Source organism: Colius striatus, chromosome 4, assembly GCF_028858725.1.
Source record: "Colius striatus isolate bColStr4 chromosome 4, bColStr4.1.hap1, whole genome shotgun sequence".
Taxonomy (NCBI): domain Eukaryota; kingdom Metazoa; phylum Chordata; class Aves; order Coliiformes; family Coliidae; genus Colius; species Colius striatus.
Window position 1 is genome coordinate 14,940,207 of NC_084762.1, and position 22,112 is coordinate 14,962,318.

Genomic DNA, 22,112 nt, shown 5'->3' on the forward strand with positions numbered 1-22,112 from the left:
TGGAGTACAATAAGGGCACAAGAAAACCCCCATGGCACTGACTATTTCCTTAGACTGTAGGTGATCACACAGAAGTCAATAGACCCATTTAATAAAGTCTAGTCCATGGGGGAAAAAAAAGATTATTTATCTATATAAATTACACCTGTAATGGTCATTGATTTTCATTGTCTTAATTTCCAGGAAGATCCTGTACACTTTGATCTGTGTTCTGCAATCCTACTTATCTTATATAAAGCTTCTGAATGAGACTCTCTTTTCAACAAAAGTAAGGTCCTACAGAGTCATATTAAGAAGGAAAGGAAGAAATTCTTCCATAGACTTTTGAGTCGTTATTTTTCTTGACTAAACAAAAGGAGAAAAATATTTCTGGTATTAAAAACAAAGCTTAAACTAAATTACATTAAATTTGAAATTTTTTAATTAGTTTGTAGCCAGTGGATAAAACTACATAATCTAATGAATTAATTTTGAGTCCAGGACTTTAAATTAACAATATGAAATTTAAAAATTCATACTAATTTGAGCTTCTTTAAGTAATTTCTCACAGACTGTAAAAGGTAAGCTTAGGTCCACTTAATAGCTAAAAGGCAAGTCATTTTAATTATGCATATGATGCAGAAGAATCAATTAAGCAACAGAGAAATTGTAATATGTCTAAAGTCAAATAAGTAAGCAGTAGCATAATAAGGAATAGAACTCTTTTTCCTTCTGCAGCTACTATACATACATGAGATGGAAATTTAAAAGTAATTAGAGGAAATATATTGAATTTGTATTGCTAATGGACTACAGGGTTTTGGCTTTCTCTTCCGAACTCTGGAAGGGCATCAAGGAATGATACACATTTTCTGATAGGTGCTGGAGGTAGCTCAGCTGCGATGCATTGATCTGTGTACCACAGGTTGTAGTTGTTTGTAATTAAGCATTTTATTCCAAAAGCATGACTCATCATACTTTGGCACATTGAGACACGTATTTGAGATTCGACAGAAACAATTATGCTCTACAGTATACACTGTGTATGCACATATGCAACAATTTTATGTGTGGAAAAATATCAGAGAGCTCTAAAAATAGCCTATTGTTTGCCTTGACTTATTCATAGGATCATAGCATGGTAGGGGTTGAAAGGGACCTCAAAAGATCACCTAGTCCAACCCCCCTGCCAGAGCAGGACCACCTAGGGCAGGTCACACAGGAGCTTGTCCAGGAGGGTCTTGAAGACCTCCAAGGAAGGAGACTCCACATCCTCCCTGGGCAGCCTGTGCCAGGGCTCCCTCACCTGAAAATAGTTTTTTTCTTACAGTTTTTTTTTGTATTCCAGCTTCATCCCATTACCCCTTGTCCTGTTGCTAGACACCATCAAAAAAGGGGTGCCCCAACCTAACACCCATCATTTAGATATTTGTAAATATTAATAAGAACCCCTCTCAGTCTCCTCTTTTCTAGACTAAACCGCCTCAGTTCCCGCAGCCTTTCCTCATATGAAAGATGTTCCAGTCCTCTGATCATCTTGGTGGCCCTGCGCTGGCCTCTCTCCAGAAGTTCTCTGTCCCTCTTGAGCTGAGGAGCCCAGAATGGACACAGGACTCCAGATGAGGCCTCACCAGGGCAGAGTAGAGGGGGAGCAGAACCTCCCTTGACCTGCTGGCCACACTCTTCTTGATGCATCCCAGGATGCCATAGGCCTTCTTGGCCATAAGGGCACATTGCTGGCTCATGGTTAGTTTGTTACTCTTGCCTAACATTTTATAACCCAAACAAATAAGACCTGGTATTTAACATAGAATCATAGAATGGTAGGGGTTGGAAGGGACCTTTAGAGATCATCTAGTCCAAACTCCCAAACATCATACTTTTTAAAAAATAACTATGAGGTAAAATCAGGGCCTAAGTTTTTACACTTTCTTGACTGGGGGGCCAAACTCCCATGCAGTGTCCATTATATTCTTGTATGTACAAAATAACATAATATACTGCTACCTAGGCCTCCCTTGTTTACTCATAACAACAGTATTTTTATATATAGACTAGTACATATAATTTAGCAGAATATCATAGTCACATGCTTCACTGGAGATGACTTAAAAGCAGCTTATGATAACTCCTACTAGCTATTACTTGCCACGTATAGGTTAGCTTTCAGGCAGATATTCTGCCCGGGAATGGCAATGAACAATGAGCAATGACGTGTTTCCCGTTCTTTCTCATTTTAAAATGTCATAAAAGATTCCAGGCCATGTTATGACTAGCCACAGTATGGATACCACTCCCCTGCATTAATTCTTGTGGAAGAGTTAATTGCCATCGATCAAGAGTATTGAAGGGAGCAAGGCAACAGGAAAAACATGGTAAGAGCTGCTTTCTATGTTTTTTGGCTTCCAATTAGGATAACCCAGAAAACAGGGGTTTTTTTAAAAATATCAAAAACTTGTATGACAGATTAGTTTTTCACTCTCTGTTATCTTTCTTTTTTCCCATAGTCCAATGAAAAAAAGCAAAACAGGTAGACTGTAAAATCAAACTCTAAAATTCAAAGTAAAGGGATTTCTTTCATTTGCAATTGAAAACAATTGTCTTACATTCTAAAAATATTATTTCCAAATGAATTGCTCATTTCAAACACTCTAAAACAGAAATGTATAAAATTTCATAAACATTTTTTCTTCACGGAAAACTCCACTGCATATTAGGTATTAACATTTAAGCCTCTAGTCCATATGTGGCTGGCTGTCTCTGTCCACTAGAGAATCCATTACAGAATTCTTTTCCTTGAGTGGGAGCTGCTGCTTTTTGTGTATGTGGTATGTCAAATACATTTGTATGCTTGCAGGAGGTGGAAGACCCCTCCCCTCCCATTTACAACTCTTTCCTGAACACAGACATGCAGTTCAAACTGCAATGCAGTTATGAATAAGTCTCAGGTGACACAATTTAGCCATGTTTGCATAAGGGAAAACAGTGTTTAAGAAAGAAATGAGCCTATTTGCAATGAACTGCAAGTTCACAGAGAATTTACAAACGGAAAAAAATAGCAAACTTACTATAATTGAACTGGTAACAAAGTTCACGTTTCCATTGTATGAAAAGTCCATCTTTGGAGGATGTGCATTATCCTACATGAGAAACAGTAATATCATTCAATGTGACATAACTGTGACATCACCTTGGCCTTGACAGAGCAGATCATCAACAATTACAGGATGCTGCAATCTTCTGAAGGTTTTTAATTAAAATGTATTAATCTTGTTATTTAAAGGATTCTAGTGTCAAAGACCTTAGGAAGCGAAAGACTGTAATAGACTTATAAAATTTGCTGTTAGAAAGGGAGATAATCCTACGTAGATAAAAATTGTAATGCTGAAATATTAACACATTATTGAATATGATTATTATAATGTTTGAAAAGTGAAGGATTGGTTTAGAGATTACAATGTTAATAACATTTTAAAACTGTTTCTTTTGCTACCATCTGATAGAATAAAATCATCTGTCACTTGCCATGCCATGAAAGACTACGAAATGCCCCAAAAATGTGACAAATTTCTGCCCAGAGAAAGCAGACTAAACAAAGTGCAAAGGTTGATCTGTGTTGAGTACAGGAACTCATTTTCTTGCCTCTCTATTTCTAGATTGTAATGCGTTGTAACAGTCAAGTACCAATAATAGATTTGAGTTCTTCTTTAAAATACACAAGTTTCAATTTTTATAAAGTAGATTTTAATTGTGCAGGCACAGCACAGTGTACAGATCGTTTTGGGTCAACTTATAGGTAGATGGTCATTACTCTTAGTGATTTGGTGTTTTTTTCTGTTTGAGAGGACTATATAAGTAAAGTCAACAGCTAAAAAAGGAAGTGAAAATAACCCCAGCATTAGGAAAAAAAAAAATGTTAACTAGAAGATGTCAAAGAATTTGCGAATCTGTAATATTTCTCTAATGAAACTTCTTATACATAGTATCTCACAGTTTTAATCATAATCTATTTGTCTTTGGAGTTGGATGGTTGGAGAGAGAATTGAAAATGAAGGTTTTTGATTAGCAAAAGAGGTTTGGTACCATTTCAAAAAGTTAATAGCACTGGCAGGGAACTCCCCCCACACACATTCCATGAAGCAAGGAAATAGATGCAGGCAGTGATAATTCTTAGGGGGTTAGTTCTTATTCAACAGAATTCATCTGCTCCAAAGGAGACAAGTCTAGAGAAAAAGCTGTTTAAGTGAGCCAGAATGTTTCTAATCACTCAATGGGAATCAGGCAAGGTTTTGGGAAAACAAACAAGCAGATATGTATGTTTTGATGTGTGTTGCAGACTCCTACTGAAATCTCCAGAAATCTCTACCATCAAAGTAAGACAGAAAATCAGTCAGGCTTAATGCAACATTTGCACTGTAGTTTGTAAATGACTGATTAATTTTAATTTTTAATTATTTTTACGTGTGTTAAGCACAGCAAATAATCTGTTTTCTCAGAAATTAAGTAGTTAAAATCATTCTAATACCTCTGGTTCGTACTGCATTGCTATGGGACCCAGGTATATTCAAGTAGCAGAAACATGATTGTGATTTCATTAATTTATTTCCTGAAAAAAATCTGTTAAACTTTATCACCGGTGACAGGCCCAAATGTTTTAGTTATGGGATAGGTTCAATTATATCATCTGAAGTGAGTCCTGTGTCATTGAGCCTCATTGCCACGTGGTCCAGACATAGTGACAACTACTGTCATGGTGCTCTGAGGTGTCAACACAGAAGATGTGAGGATACAGAGTCATGGGGAAACTGTCTACAGCTCAGTTTAAGCCACCTATAAAACTGTGGCAAAAGTAAAAGGTAGGAAATACTATTGATACAAAGGATTATCTGAAATATTTCTAGAGAGGGAAACTTCAGACATATTAATTTGAGTGTGAGAACCATAAGAGCAGGAATAACTCCTACACAAAAATAGACATAAGGTGTCACTATGGAAAATACTTTAGTCTGATTCCTGTCACATTACTGTCTCCATAAATAAAACTAACTGGCTTTATGAGAGAGAATGGTTACGTGGCTTTGGTTATGCTGATCGGATGCAGCCAGGAGAAATACTTTGGAGAACAGCCTAGGCAGTGCTCAGTCTGTGTTTTCTTCTCAAAATTGCTAAGCTATGAACTGCTTTCCAGGCAGAGGGCATTAGGCCAGCGCTCAGATGAGAATTAACACTATCCAGACAACTCATTAACAGGTTTTTTTTAAAAACAGTGCAATCCATAATATATAGTTCATACAGCAACGTATACAATAACTCCATGTTATGTCAAACACACATCTAAATCTTCTGTTTGATCTTAATAGGTTTTGTGTATCTTCAGGTGAATTCTTCGCTATGCTCTGTAACTGTGTGAGCAATTATTTTTACTCTGGCTGTATAATTGCTCAGTTATTTCTCTTACATTATCCAGTACTGTGAATGTAATTACTCCTCATCTTGAAGTAATTTCTGATTTATCCTGTTAGCTTTGCTCCAGGGTGGTCCCTCACAAGCTTAAGAAGTGCAAGGGTTCAACTATCCCAATAGCATCACTCTAATGTAAAGCCATATTAGGCAATTTACTAGTACACATTATGCCTGACTAAACACCACCTTTCCATGTTTAAAGGATAGTTTTAATTCAAGACTTCCTCATGCTGTTCGAGGAAGTCGTAGTTTTCAATTATGTAAATTAGTTTAGAGGATTTTTTAAATCATTTTTATTTAACAGGAAATAAACCATGCAGATCAAGTTGCTACTCAGTATTCATTCCAGGAAAAATGAGGCAGTGAACTGGATTGAATACGAAAGGTGTAAACACCTGTTATGTGCATATTAGGACACCAGAGGTTCATTCTCTCAAGATAATATGATTTCTCTTGCTTTTCAGTGAGTTAACATTGTTCACTGCACTCTAGGTCTACGATGGTCTGCTCAGTGGAGCAGAAATATTTTTTTCATTCATATTATTCTTAGGAGCCTTCTTTGTTGTTCTCTCAAAGGGAGTCATCTCTGGGCTAAACATTTAATCATTGGGTGTAGGACTATGCAGCCAGGATGAGTACTGTTTCGACAAACATAGAAAGAGCAAAATTGGTTGGAAAACTAACAGGATAACTGAAAAAGAATAAGAGGATACCTGGAAAGAATGTGAAAGAACCAATCTTTTCTATAGTGGAATGACTCCAGGAGCTGAATCTTCACAATCTACAGAGCCAGTGGCTTGTATACCTGTAAAGAATGTCACAGTAAAATCATTGTTATTCCTGTACTCAGTTGAGTGAGCACTGGACAAATTTTAAGTGGACTCTCAGTCTGATGTGGTTTGCTTGGAATTTCAGATTCTACACCAGAGTGGCATCTCCCTGTCCTGTTGCTTGCCTAAGCAGCCTAAAACTCTTTGTTTCATGAAGCATGAAACTCCATTTGTAAGTGTTAAAGTCCAAAGGGAAAAAGTGAAAGATAACTTAAAATGCTGTGTGCAGTCTAGTGGAAAAAAACACCTATGCAGCAATTTTTTAATGAAATTATTTTTGATTAGACCAGGACTATGCAGTGCATGCCATGCACTTTTCTATGAAGCCAGCAAAACAGCTTTTAAAAAGGTTTCAAATGTTAATATGCTCAGTTGGGCATAACTAAATGTTTAATGGTAGGGTGGGGTGTTTTTTTTGTTTTGGTTTTGTTCTTTTAAAAACATTCATGCAGAAGGAAGACTGTAATTTAGGTTTAGAGATGAAATACTTCATATGAATCTTGAAAACATTTTTTTTTCTTCTTTCTCTGTTTTCTCTCATTTCACTGTTAGAAATCCTATGTAGCTGAAAGGAATATGGCTTTCTGGGGAACATTACAGAGACACAGTAGGAAAAAGAGAAACGAGACATAAGCATCTGTTCTATAACCAGGAGTTTCCACATTCTCCAAGTTTCCAAGTATACTTCTCTGTGAAGGTGGCTTCCTTTCCCATCTTAAGCATGTTAACTTCAGCCATTTTTATAGCTAAATCCCTGAAGTCATCTGCCCACATAATCTCCCCATCTTTGAATAGCAATTACAACTACATGGGCATCCTGCAAATTAAGTCAAATATTTATTTCTGTTGTTTCTCACTGTTTTGATTGTGGAGGAGGGAAAATATTTTGGGAGGAGGTCACAGAGATAATGCTATCCTTGCTTTAAAGGAAAGTTTTGGCCACAGAAACCTGGAGGGCTGGATGGGTCATTGCTACTTTGTTTTTTCAAGGGCCAGGTATGGTCTTCAAACAGAGAGAGGAAATCAGCTAGAGGTTTTTACTTTTGAAGTTATCACGGTTAGGTAGTTTTCATCTTTATGCTTTGCTCTAGCAGAGCTCTTTATTTAGGGATTAGTTTAGAATCACCTCACAACTTAGTTACACCATGTTCTCAGCCTACAGCTGGTATAGCCAGTGTGTTCAGAAAGCTGTCAACACACACAAAATTGCAGCCAACGTGTTGCCCGTTGAAAAAATATCAAGAAATTGGCAGGAGGGTTTAAGGATTTGAAAAAAGCTATGTCCATCTCCACATATGTACAGGGCACATACTGTGCTCATAATCCCTGACAATACTGCACAATTGTTCATACCGTCTCACAAAGCATTGTATGAGGTTTCTGGCACCCCCGCCCTAGACAATCATACTTATATTTCAGGATTGTGTGCTAACCTTATATGCAAAGTGTAAAGTTTGATTATGTCATTTTGAAAACCAATTAGTTACTCACATCTCTTTTACTGCCCGCCTGTCTTCGTTAGATAAGTTAAATCCACGTTAAAAGGACTCCTTACTTCATCTCTGTTTCCTTCCTCAAAAACCAAAACTTTGGAAATGTAATTAGAAAAAGCAGTATGAGGGGAAAAAAGAAAAATAAAGAAAAGAAAAATATGTCCTTGTAGAACTTATGAAGCCAGGAATTGCTTTCACAGAAAGTTAGGAAACAAACAGATCTTTCATTGGACACAAAGCGTTACTGAACATCTGGCTCAGATGATCAGTTCTTACAAATACACTTGCCTGTGTTCTTGTGTATTTTCTTCATCCACAAAGATGAAGAGATCCTTTGAAAAGTATCTCTTTGACATGCATCTGTCTTTTCTCTTACTCTGGTTTTCAAATAAATAACCAGTAGCTACAGGGCAAAGAAAACAATTATTACATGAATAAATGAAATCTAGAGAATATGAACACTTGCTTGTTCCTTATTGATGATTTCTGACTATGCCACCTTTTGTTTATAATGTGATAGCTTTTCTGACACAGATTTATTCCGAATAACTCCAGGTATTATCTCATCATCCTCCGAATGCTATTCTTCATATTATTCTTATTATCGTATTTCTTTTCAAACCTTTCAAACACCAATTTACAAATAACGTTGAACAAAAAATAAAAAAGGGAAAGAGCTACCAGGTGGCTTCACTCAAGGAGGAAAAAAATAAGAAAAAATAACAGGTTAAACTGACTACTACTGAACTTCGGTTAATTAGAAGATGTTAAAATTCATGTAATTTGTCTCGTGAAATACATGAGAAATAGTTAACAGAATGGTGTAAATATTTATAATCACATTTTCTGAAAGTGGTTAGATTAATATGAGCAAAGTTTGCTGGGTTCAGAGTAAAAATAAACTACATTTGAATAAGTATCTTGAACACATGGATTCAAAAACATGAAGAGAAATTTCATTCTGTTTTTAGAAAGATTCACATCAAAAGATGTGTTCTATATTTTTACTATGATGTACAAACCAGATTCTCAGTTTCACTCACATCTTCCTTAAGTATCTTTTAATTTGAAAACATAACATTTTAAGACCCACAGAACAATCTGGAGAATAACTGGAAATTGTTCTGTTCCTTAAAATCCCTTCTTTAAAGGTGCCTTGTTTTCCAAATATCCTTTATGTATATTGTTTCTTTTCCAAAATAAAGCTTAAAATAGAGAAAACAGAATGGAATTAAAATTCTTACTCAAGAATAAAATCTGTGTGTCTGTACAAAACCAAACTGTGGTAAAAACAAAGAGTAAAAACACACTTTTAGAATCTTATGATCAATATGAATGAACACAACCACTGACCAGGTTTATGCATACATAACAAATTTTTCTGTTCAAGAATACCTCTTCAAGACAAATTCATGGATTGTACATATAGTTGTGCATCCATTGGTCTAGTTTATTTCCACTGGTTTACCCAGATGGAAAGACAAATGTCATGTAGTTGGTAGCCTATTCTCAGGAGAGACAGGACCAACTAGGATTGGGGCAGTAGTCTCACTTTTCTCAGTAGAGGTCTAGTTCGTAGTGTAATTTTTTTTACCCACTTGCCTGTCTGAAGCATGTTATTTTTACACAATCTTGAACTAAAACTTCAACAATGACTGTACTTTAAGGAATCTTTTGCTCTGTAACAGCAGAAAAGCACAAAATTCATTCAGGCTTTAGTTAAACAATAATACATTTTAGTAAATCTATAACATCTTCACTGAACAACTATAAAATAGAAAATATGATGGGAAAGGTATTAAGAAGTAATTTTTAAATGTAACAATCATCTACTATGCTTGTATAGTGCAATTTACATTTCAATATATTTATACACACCAAAACATTTCTGGTTTTTCTACTTTTCCATAAGCACAGTTAGGGAAGGATCTCTATCTTGTTCTGAAGGATCTCTATCCATCCCTTTCAATGCTACTGAAAAACCGAGAAAAACATCTCAAGAATGGACTGATACTATGACACCGTCTCACATCTTGAGCCACTCTGGCATACTGCTACAAATTTGAGACAGATTTTCAGTTTCTACTCTGAAGGAAAAGTACATTGATGCTCAGATGAGTTTTAGAAAAATATGTGATAAGAATCAGCAGTACACCAAGTTTGGTGCATTTTTAAGATAAATCAGACCTTCAACCAGTTACAGTGCTCCACAACCAAACCTTTGGAGCTTTACAATTAATCTATGTAGACAGATTTATCAAGCCTTTGGAAATAAGTAAAGTAACATATGCTGCAAACTGAAATTGATGTACACACTTATAAACAGTCGCCGTTTGATACTGTACTAGTCATGTATTTTCAATTTAATTTGTCTGTGACAAAAAGATTAAATTACAACAATATTCTTTCCCACTTAAAGTTTTTATTTTTTTAAAACCACAAAAGCTCCCTGGAAAAAAAACTATTTTAAGTATTTTAAACTAAAGTAGATATTAGAGAAAAAGACTGTTCTAATACAGAACACTTCCACCCATGAAAACTTCTTTCTCAATTAAAAATTCAGTAAAAATGTAGAAGAACGTGTGGAGGAACATTCAGGATATATCCAGAATATATGTGCATATGTATCCAGTCATATGTGATATTTTAAGGTGGACACATATATGTTAGTATAGTACTGTAAGATATAGATACATAGACAGATAGATAGATAGATGTCAGAACACAGTATTGTTTCCATTTGTTTAAAAGAGTATAGTAAGTTCTGTAAGTAAAAAAATACAGAATATCAGTGGTGTTTTATGAAACCCAAAGGGGAAAAATAAATACTAAGTCAAACATGAAAAATTAACTTGTACAAGATCTTTAACTTGTTCCCCTACTGGATCCAGTGTGAAATATAAAGTCTGTGTTATTAAATATAGGTTTTGTATATATATATATCTCTCTCTATATCTATATGAGAAATATAGATAGTATGGAAAAACCCATTTCTGATAAAATTTACATGTCTACCATTCTATGTATGATTCAAAGCTTGGAGAAAGTTGAAACTGTGTAGCAATACAAAGGTAAAACTGTTAAAAGTATCTGATTTTTTAATACATTTCAGTGCACTTATTTATAAATGTTTAACAGTGCACACAGAAGAGCAGTAGGGGAAGTCCTTTGTACAAGTAATGCTTACTACTGCCCAGCTGAGTCCAAACACAAGCCATTTTTTTCAGTAGGAAGTGGAATCAACAATTGAATCTCAATTTCTAGCAGCTTTTTTTGTTGGACTCAGATTTTCACATTGGAGTGGTAATACATGTGAGCAAAGTGCATCCTTTTCGCATGTTAGCTTCCAAAGAAACATGCTGAAATACAGTACTCACTTGGTTGAATTATCCTTCAGAATTCAAGGGAATTCAAATTTCACTGAAATTTTGGTCCTGCCTCTTTGAGATCACCCCAAAATTACTAGTATTACAGGTTTCATTAGATCTTCAGATCTAACAGACATAATTAATACCTCAACTGTTGACAGGGAAAGCAATGGTCAAGCCAACTTCATTGATTTTTTTGTGCATTTCCATTCTTAATAGGTTTTTTATACTCAATACAGGAAGAAAAAGAAAAAACACATACATCTAAATCTTCTGATGTTGACATAGTTTTAACAGAAATCTCTGTAAAAGTACCAAATACTTTGCTGAAATAATTTCAGGGGGGGAAAAAAGGAAAATTAGAAACAATTATATGATTCTTTTTTTCAGTCAATGCTTATTAAGTGGCATTAACAGAAATTGTGTGTACACTAAGAAGAGTGAATAAATCCCTAGGCAAAGTAACGGCAGCAGAGCTTAACTAATAAAAGTTGTTTTAAATGAAAACTTGAAGGAAATTAGTCCTGCACGGTTATTAAAAGCATGTTGAGAGAAGTATTTTCCATGCAGTTAGTGAGACAATAAAATAATAGCAATAAATTGAAAGATTTTTTCCTTTCAAATAGAGAAGTATCCAAGTAGCAATAGATTCTTCTCAAACAAGTACATTTTAAATAATTAGCAATGAACTACCAATCTAAATATTAGTCATATCTGCTCAATACCAGGTCAAATGACACACAACTGCTCCTTTTGTAGACTGTTCTGCAACATTTTTTTTCCTTTATGTAACAGTTAATTCGGTGAGTTACCCCTGTAGTTTTGTGGGAAGATGCACATCCTATCACCCTCGCTTTCCTTTCACTTTTCAAAAATAAGAAGAAAATTAAGAAAGAAATACAATCATAAGCCCTTTGCTTTTCTTCTGTCATAGGTCACTATTGTGACAATTTTCTATCTGTATCCTTTATACTTCATCATGAGCATGAGGGCTGTTCATACAGATCAAGGCCAGATCTGGAGCATACACTATATTTATTCTTAGGCCTGTTGATAAAATTTCTGGGAAAATGAAACTAATGATTTACAGTGTTATAGAGTGTAATTTCTAAATTATTTTGGTGGCACTGCTGGGTAAAACCTATGGTGTATCAACAGCATCTTTGCTTCTAAGTCATGTAAAAATACTTGAAAACATACACGTGGCAGGCAGATCCCGATAAAGGGAAAATAGATGTATGTCCACTGCAGAGTGATAGAACATAAAAATTTGCCCAAGGTTGTATACTGACATAGAGGACCAGATTTCTCAGTAGTGACATTTGAGTTTTGAATAATAATTGCTATAAGTCGTAGGTTAAGCACTTACTGCTCCTCAGTGGGAAGACAAAGTCTTACCCAATGTGCAGTTACAGATGTAGAACACAGAGCAGACTTTGGAGTTCCTTAGAGAAAGGGCAAGAGAATGCAAATTGTCTTTTAAAAAAATTAATGCCGCACCCTGGAAGAGACACAATTAATGGTTTTAAATACCTTTTGTGTATCCACTGCACACTGAGTAGCATTGTAGTTGGTTTCACTAGGATCTAAAAATTCCCTAAACTCTGAAAAGTATTACTTTATAGGTTTCAGGAAAACATTTATGTCTGTGAACAGTTTCAGTGGAAAGCATCACATAGTTAAGCAGTACCTCTTTCAGTAGGTCATTACAGCTTCTTTTGTCATGGTTAGTATCTGTGTAGCACTTTTCATTAGCAAGATTGAAAAGCTACAAACAACAATTAGTCTTTCTTGCATGGCCATGAGGTAAATAAACAGTGTTAATCCTATCTGATGAATGAGAAAACAGCACAGGTGAGTATTCCTGGGCGAACTGAAGTTTGTGAGTTATAATTTCACGTCCTCTTTAACTACATCAGCTTGATTTTGGTATAGTTAAAAAAAGTCACAAGCTCTGTGGTGGATAAAAATGAATGGGTATAAAACATTTCTAGTGGAATAGCTTGTTCATATTTGACTACTGTGATAGCAGAACTGTTAAGAGTATCTGTAGTGATTGCACTATTTTGGTTCAGAAAATATTGTACTCAACTCTAATTATTTCATAAATGTTGAGACAAATCTAAATCTGTCCCTTAACAAAATAAACCCCTCACAACAATGAAAAAGAGCTCTCATTTTTCTATCTTAATTACTTTTTTGCTTACAATCTCACACTATTTGGTTGCAACCCCAAGTATGCTGTGTCTCACTGTGTTTGTACTTTTGTACACTTTGGAATAAACAGGTGAAAATACAACCAGCTGAATCAGTTTCATGCGACTACATTGACTGTGACTGTTATGTTTGGACAAGTAATCTGTGCTGGTGGGGTGGAAAATACACTCAGGGATTATGCTTCTCCAGTTTCAAGAAACCAGAGAAGAGTGGCCATGAGCCATTCCCAAATTCCAGTAGTCTAGTAGTCTCATTTGCAAATACAGTATTTTGAGGAATTAGAAGTAGCATATGAGCATTATGCATGACTCAAGAGAAACTAGGAAGGGCTATAATGTATTCTTTGGCTCAGTCTTCTCTAACTTGCTCTTCCTAATCTCAAATTACAAAGAAGAGGAGTAGCCTGCTCTGTAGAATGCAACTTCCTTGCTTTGTGAACAGCTTTCCTATCTGTCAAGTGTAATGTTTCTTAATAAGGTAAAGGTAGAAGAATTTTATATTGTATCTAATTTGTACATTATATGAGTACACTGATAGGTTGATGGAGGTTTATAGACATGTCCAGAGCAAGCCCAGCTTCCTACTAGCCTGTGCCTGTAGGCTGCCTTTTGATGTGAACTCGGGCATTTGGGGCACATGCAGACCTTGCCTTGATATGGAGTCAGACAGGCCATGCACTGAGGTTCCACAGGTTGAGTATAAACCCAGTGGCTCAGGACTCGGTAAAATGGCCAAACTGGCCAAACTGTACACTTCAGAAGTCACAGTTCCACAAGGCTCAACAGTCAACATACAGTTTAAAACACCTCAGTACTTGAGGTAAATTCCTTCTTAACAAGACCATTACACTTAGCAAGTTCTACCACTTGCCATCTTGCCTTATGTCAATGATATTGCCATTTTATTAATACAACAGAATGAAACAGTAAAATTTAGTTTCAGTGCTGAAAAGATTGTAAAAATGTTCCTAGGTATATATTTTTAACTCTGAATAGATAGGTAACCAAGTCATGTCCAGTTTCCTCAACCTCATTTGAAAATTTAATTCTGCTTGGCTTTGGATCTTGCCACAGTTCATTTTTCCAGTGGTAATAATAGAGGATATCACAAATGAGGGTTTTTTTCTTACTCTTAAGCATTTCCATTAATCATTCAGTTCTTTAGTTGCATGAATATTTAGTGGCCTGAAGCGGTTTTTTAAGAGACTGATGTGTCTGAAAACTATTATAAACTTCAACTTTCTAGCTGTAATGAAGTTCAATATGGAGACTGTGCACGACAAGAAGATGAAGAACATTCATGACAAGTTCTCCTTGAAGGACAACCAGCACTGATGGAACAAATTTCTCTGCCCTTTTCTGAAATTTGAATTGCACGTTGCTTTCACTTTTTGTCATAGCTGGGTGTCAACCAGTTGGCTGCCTCCCAGCTTCTGTTAGCAGCTTTCTGTATTTGGATGTCAGTTCCTTGACAAAATTTCCTGGATGATTGAATCCTCATCAGAGAAGAAGAAAAAAAAAGATATATGTTTCAAGTAACCCAGGTGCCCTTTTAGATAAGTAAAGCAGCCATGTGTCTGTTTATCAGGACAGCAGACTGAAATAACAGATGCTTCTCTACCACCTTGCTTCCTCAACATCAGCTGTTGCCTAGAGCTAGGCTTCAAAGAGATGAATAGCATACTCCAATAGCAAGAGGAACTCCAATAGCAAGGCTGTAGCAAGAAGAGATTGGTTTAACTTTATGGAAGGGGGAATGGGAACAAAAAGAAGGCCTTTAACCTCAATTTGCTACTAAAATAGGTCGTGAGTTACATCTACAAGAAGCTAATGGATAGACACAAAAGCCAAGTTTAGTTAGCAGTAGCATCTAGCATCTCTGCTTTCAAAACCTGATGAGAGGTAAATTAATGCTTTCCATCATTTTGCATTGTACTCCTCTCCTCTGCTTTCCCATAGCTATGGGCAGACTTGTCCCTGGTATGTAGTTAGAAACTATACAGGGAAAGACTTAATTCTATTCTGAATTTTGCAAAACAAAGAATAAAATTTTAAGAGAAGTAAATACAATTTAAGTACCTTGTAATGGGAGGGAGGGAGGGAGGGAAGGAAGGAAGGAAGGCAGGCTGGCTCTTACTGACTTATGAAACAGTCCATCCCCAAAAGGCTTGTGTTTTGGGGTTTTTTTTCCTAACCATCATGCATTTATTCCCAAAACAATGGCAGCTTTACTGAATACAAAACCAACCAAACAATGTAAGGATACGATATAAAATTATCTACAGCTGAAAAAAACCTCATCCAACTATAAGGATCAAGCCCGAGGACTTACAGTGTTCCCGGGAAGTGTGTTCAGGGCTATACACTGCATAGCACTGTTACCTCCATGTAAGACCATTACAGTCTTTTTTACTTTTCATGTGTGTTCTCCTCCTCTAAGTGGATCATTATCAGTTTTTTGTGCGTGTGTACTGAGGCAACCAAGTTGGCTTGATCTGATTTTTAGACAGTTGTTAAATGTATGATGCCCTCCTTCCCACTGAACAGCAGTAGTTAAAAGAAACATATGTTTAGTTCAGGACTCATAGCAGTATCAGACTGTGCATTCAAGAAACTATTTCTAAGCTCAATATCACAATATAACCGGGTACAAAAAGTCCTGTTACACAGACAGTGAGAGAGCAACCAAGGGAGACATTGTTGGTTGAATTTTATTTGCCTTCAAGGCCTCTGTTTATGAATTAAAGCAGCTTTAGGTCCGTGTAGTTTCCTGGTAGGCAAGAGAGAGACAGCACAGCTAAAAGATGTGAGACATCAGATGACACAGTGTATGGAGAGCTAATGGATGCTTCTGTATTTTTGTCAAGTAAAAAGAACCCAAGGTCTATTTTGCTATCTGTGTTTCCCTTAGTCCTAGCACAAGAAGTATTTTATGTGACAAAAGTCTTTCTGAGATGTCTCTGGAGTAGCTATGACTCTTTGTTATTCTGTTTCCATGATAAGATGTGGTAGAGAGTTGTACATAGTATCTGTCTTAAAAGAAAGTATAAATATTCTTATCTGGTTAAAATATTCTGTTTTCCTTTACTCTGTGGTCTGTCCAAAGTCTGTCAGTATGATAGATACTGAGCATAAATCACGTTATCTTCTGTTAACAAGTCCTTTGGAACCATATCTTGCCATAAGTTCTCTTATAAGATGGCAATTAGACCTCTGGGAATAAACAGAGGACACAACTTCCTTTTACATCACTCATTGGAGAGCTTCAGTGATACAGTAACTCCAGATTTGGTACAAGATAATGACAACATCAAATAATGATTGAATTCGTTCTTGGTAACGGAGTTCTATTTGCGTGCTGGGGGGAAAAGCAGGACAAGGTAATTTGTATCTTGTTAATATGCTGAGATGATTTATTGGTTGCAATTCACCTTTGTAGTAGATGCTTATCTGCATACAAGAGCAGTGAGGTATGAACCATACATTTCCAGTCAACAAATGACTCCTTGTAGAAAAAAGTTTAAAGCATTAAGTGACAATATATAGAATCAATATATATTTCATTAATAAAGCTGCTGTGATAGACGCTCAGGTATTATGCCTGTGTGCTTCGTGCTGGTATTTTTGCATAGCATAAATTATATTATTGTTAAAAGGATTTGGGTTAGCTCTGTTATCCTCCACTCAGTTACTGCACTACACCATTTAGAACTTTCTTTGTTACTACACAAGACATGTTGCTGCGCATTCTCTCTCTCAGTAGATATTGATAACATGACAGAAGTGCACACAAAACAAAAGATAGTGATTTAAAAATTTAATCTGAAGAGTAGGAGAAATAACTCAGCAACCTCAACCAAAACAACATGTGTTACTTCAAATGAGATAGTTTCATAGGAGCACAGTAGTAGAAATAGTAATTCTCTCTTGTAGCAATGTAATTTTCCACCCTCCAGCTGAAGTTAAGATTACAACAAAGGCCTGATCCTGGAGTCTCACTTGTGTTTTGTGATCACAAGATTGCATAAGAAACTCAGCCAATGTTTCAAGAGAACTTTCTAACCTATATGTGCAGCAAAGATTAAAAATGTGTACTGTCAGACAGACACTTCACATTGATCATCTGGATAGGCAGACAACCTCAAGCTAACCACAGACTCCAGGGAAGATGCATGGCAAACAAACCTTTAGTCCTATGGCTAATAAAAATATCAAATAGAGGTACATAGTTAAATAACACCGGATCATGAAAAAATAAAATGCTTTCTTGTATTGTTAACAGTATGATGATGACTCTCCTTTTTAATAAGGTAGTTCTTGGCATACTAGTACTGTGAAAATTCAGATGCCTTCCTTTAAGTCAGATCAGGAACAGTAAACCAGTAAATCTGATGTTTACTCTCATGTACATCTCTGCATTTGCAGGGAATTTTTTTGTGTTCTTGGTTTGTTTTTTTGCCCTAAGGTGGTACTAAGTTCAGTCTGCTGTAGTCTTTGACTTTACCTAAAGCATAAAACTCATGGTTCTAATACTTGATCAAGTTGCATTGTTGAGATCCTTCTCTACTCCTAGGGGACAACAGAGTTGTCCTGATGCTTGAGAGAGGCCTCTCTAGGGAGCCTACCTTTTCTACACAGAAAACAGAGGTAAGGACAGAAAGACTGTGAGGGGAAAAAAAAATACCTGTCTTTCCTTCTGTAGCATCAGAGGGAGTGCACTGATCAAAAAAATGGTGAGGGAGATAAATTATGAAAAGGTGGTTACACACCAACAGCTCAATCCAAACTTACATACAGGCTCAAGAGAAACATTATCAGGAGAGATGGGGACACAACTTTTAAAGCAGTTAAGTAGGAAGTAATACAGGCAAGACAAAATTAGTCCTGGAACACTAAGGCGATTCAGCTTCAGTTAAGGTAAATGCTATCAGAAACTTCCTCATGATAGGAGGAGAATCATAGACATCCTTCTGAACAGGTTCCCCTGCGATGTTCAACATGGTTAGAAATTCTAAGGTATGGTTGCTCTGGCAAAATTTTAAATCTTCTTTTTCTGCTATGTATTATAGCAGATAATTAAAACAAACAAACATACATATTAAACTAATCTTTGCAGCCTTAAAATACAGCCTAAAACACATTTGAATGTCTCATCAGAATAAAATTCTCTATAATTTTTGTAAAATTTAGTTTGTGATTCGTTCAGAAACACAAAAAATACCCATGAGGAAAGTAGGAGGGCAGGACATTAATATGGAAAGAAATTTTGCTCATTTTGCATATACTTTCCTTTGTATATTTGTTACGAAGTTTAAGAAATCACATGTCTAATTAAATCCACCATACTGCAGAACTCTTATTCTGTAGTGTCCAGAGTGTATTTGGATGTTTCACTAGAAGAAAACTACACTCCAAGTTATAATACTACTATGGGATTCTTATCCCCTAACTTTAGCCATTCCAAAATGAGGAGGCTACACTATTTCAGTTTTCTAAGCTTCTTCTAGGCTGAAGATAGGCATCTTGAGACTTCATTAGTGAGGGAATCTCAGTAACTCAGGCAAGAAATCTAACTTTCAAGCAGCGAAGTTGCTGAAATGAAAGTGGATCTTTTTCCATGATGAAACATACGACCAAAACCATCTTTTTTTTTTTTTTTTTATGGAGAATAGTCTTTGATTTCGAAGGCTCTTCTACTAATTACTGAAATAACAAAATTACACAGATGAATAAGACAATGTTGGAAGAAAGAATTAGCCACCAGAAACCTAAAAAGGAAGAAAGTGCTGCAGTTTTTTTCCACAATGATGTTTTTTTCCACCCTATCAGAAAGAGATGTTAAAGAAGAAATGGTAATTTTTCATTTGAAAGAGAGGAGTAATAAAATCCAAGTAGTTCTACTACATTTAAACTAGTGTAAACTTTTACACTAAATTCCTTGTGATTGCGAAAACACAAAAACCCCCAACCCAGTAAAAAAAAGGCAAACCAAAGATTTGAATTAACTGGTTTCCATAAATCAGATTTTAAAATTACCAGATTCAGTGACATATCTGATAAGTCAAGACTACACTAGATCGCATCTACAAAAAAAAAATCTCATGTTGTGTCATGAATTAAAAAATTCAGTGTAAATTGAAAATTACATTATGCTGTTCTGCTTAAGTTTTGTATGGTGCTAATAATGTTGAAGATCTGATTGTACTACAAGTACAATATTACAAATTACTAACTACTTGAAATTAATGCTGAGTTCAATCTCTACAAAGCAACATCTAATTCCTACTGCAAGGTAAAAAAAAATCCCACAATCTTAAAATTTACATAATTTATCTCTATGACATAAATTAATTTTTCACCTAGATACATTTTTGAAAATTAGAAAGATAAGGACTCTTTGCAAATAGCATTTAAGTTTTCATGTCAATGGGAATTATTAATTTAATTTTACCTGTTCAGATTGTTGGGAGTTGCAAGTATAACGCCTACACCAGGTGCATCTCGGAGCAAAATACATTAAACAAGCCATTACATTGGGGGAAGGAAGCAGCTTTGTTTTTGTTTTATATAACTTCATTCCCTTTAAAAAGAAATCTATTTTATTTTAAAGTTGCCTGCAATCAAATTTAATTTGGAGCTCTGATGAAAAATCAATCATTTTAAAATGATATGGCTGAGACTGTAGGAATGGGTGAGAGTGCCTATCCATTCTGCAGCTGAGCCTGGCTTATCTGAGGTAGAAACATAATTTTCTGTTTCAGTGTAGACACGCTCAGAGGAAGAAAAAAAAAAGGCTCATGCTTCAATAAAGGCTGGGAACTCATCAATGTCAGGCATCTTCTCAGGTGTGCAGCTCCTCTCCTGTGGCCTGAGGAATGAAGTACTATCCCTTCTCATTCCTTGTATTTAGGTGTTTTACAACTACAGAATATCAAGCTTTTCCTTCCTCCACAGCCAACTGTACAGTAGTAAAAGGTGATGTAGTCAGGTGTAAACCTAGGCTGAGAAATTTAATTTCAATTCCATTAGCTTTTCCATCTGCTTCATCCCAGTAATACAAGTTACTGACAGATGGGGGTTCTGCTCTTGAGTTCCTGCTGTTAAGCACTGAATCACTGGCTAATAAAACTTACTGCCATTCATGATCAAATTAATGGTAAGATCCTTCTACTCTCCAGATAAATACCTAGGTCCTACATAGTAGGATCTATGATATTTATATTCTTTCCCTGGCTCATCTCAAAGAGAAGAAAGAGGTGGGTTTTCTGCATATCTAACTACAAATGCTGAGGACCTCCCACTCCAGAGCTGGACATGTCTGAACACTAATTCCTGTCTAGTGCAGAGTCTACAGAAGAGATTTGGCTGAGTCCAGTTACAATGCACAGATCCTTTTGATATATCCAAAAGCCCTGAGCTGATCAAAGAACATTTCTTTTTATTTTACCTTCTTACAGACACAGAAATGTGAGCTGAATGACGTGAAGTAAAGCACTGCTAAACCAGGTTTTGAACTGTGTTTAATTTAAGGGGCTTGTCTCAGGTGAGCTGTAGCTAAACACATGAAGTTGATTGCCATGCAGATCTGAGATTCATTTATCCAAGTATAACATTTGTTGTCTGGACTTCTATGTTGGAACCATCCCAGGCTCCTTTTCTATAGTCAGTAAAGAGAATAAATGCTTCCAGGAAATAATTAATTTCATGCTATACTAGACATCTCGGCACAGATAAATCATTCAATTTCTCTTCATTGACATAAAAATGGCTTTATTTCAGTAAAAATAATGGCACATCTCACATGAAAACTTGCACTATTTTTTCAGATTATTGCTGATGTTCTAAAATAAGTAGTTTAAGACCAGTGTATCATTCTATATGCACACTGCATAAATTACTTGACCTGTGATACTCCAGTTGTGGAATCCAAGAGAGTCTCATGAGGAGGCTTACCTGTTTGACAATCAGAGGGAGAGAACTGCTGTCTCTCATGGCATGATGTGCCAGTCAGTGGGTGATGTGGGTGCTGTAGCCTGCTGCTCTCCTGTTAGATTTTCTTTGTGGATGAAGCCATGCTCAGTGGCACTTGTCCTGTTTCAGGACAAAGTTGCCTGGCCTTGGGTCTCAGCTGTAACTGGCTGGTAGATCGTATCTGAAACCACCTATGTGCTGGTCTTGGAAACAAGTATGCAATAGGAACTAGTCATGCACAGTGTGCAATTGGGTAGATGCAAGCTGCCCTGAAAAGAGGGTTTCCTTCCCTTTAGGATATCAAGTAACGGCGCATAGTACTTCAGATTAGTTTCTAAACTTGCACAAAGGTGACAAGAGATGCTTGAAACGAATCAGATACCGTATTTCCCTGCTGATAGTTTCTTTAAAACCAACAAAACTAATTCTGATAATTATATCCTTAGACAATGTGAGGCACCAGGAGGCAATACTTCCTGAAAAGAAGATGGAAACTTTCATTAAGCATAAGACCTCGCGTTGAATCTGCTCATATTTTTGGTTTTTTTAGGAAAACAATCCTGTTGACAGAATACAGCAGAAAAGAACACAGACACTACTACGAAGAAAGCAGATACCATTTGCATGGTTTCATGCAGTTCTCTCTTCATCACTGGGATACATGATGGCATAAAAAGGAGGAAGAAATCTGTCTCACTGAGGTAAAAAGTAACATCCCCGGTACTTCACCAAGTCACTGCTGCAATAGCCGTAAATAAAGTCATTGCTAATTAACGTGGTTGCAGTTTTAAA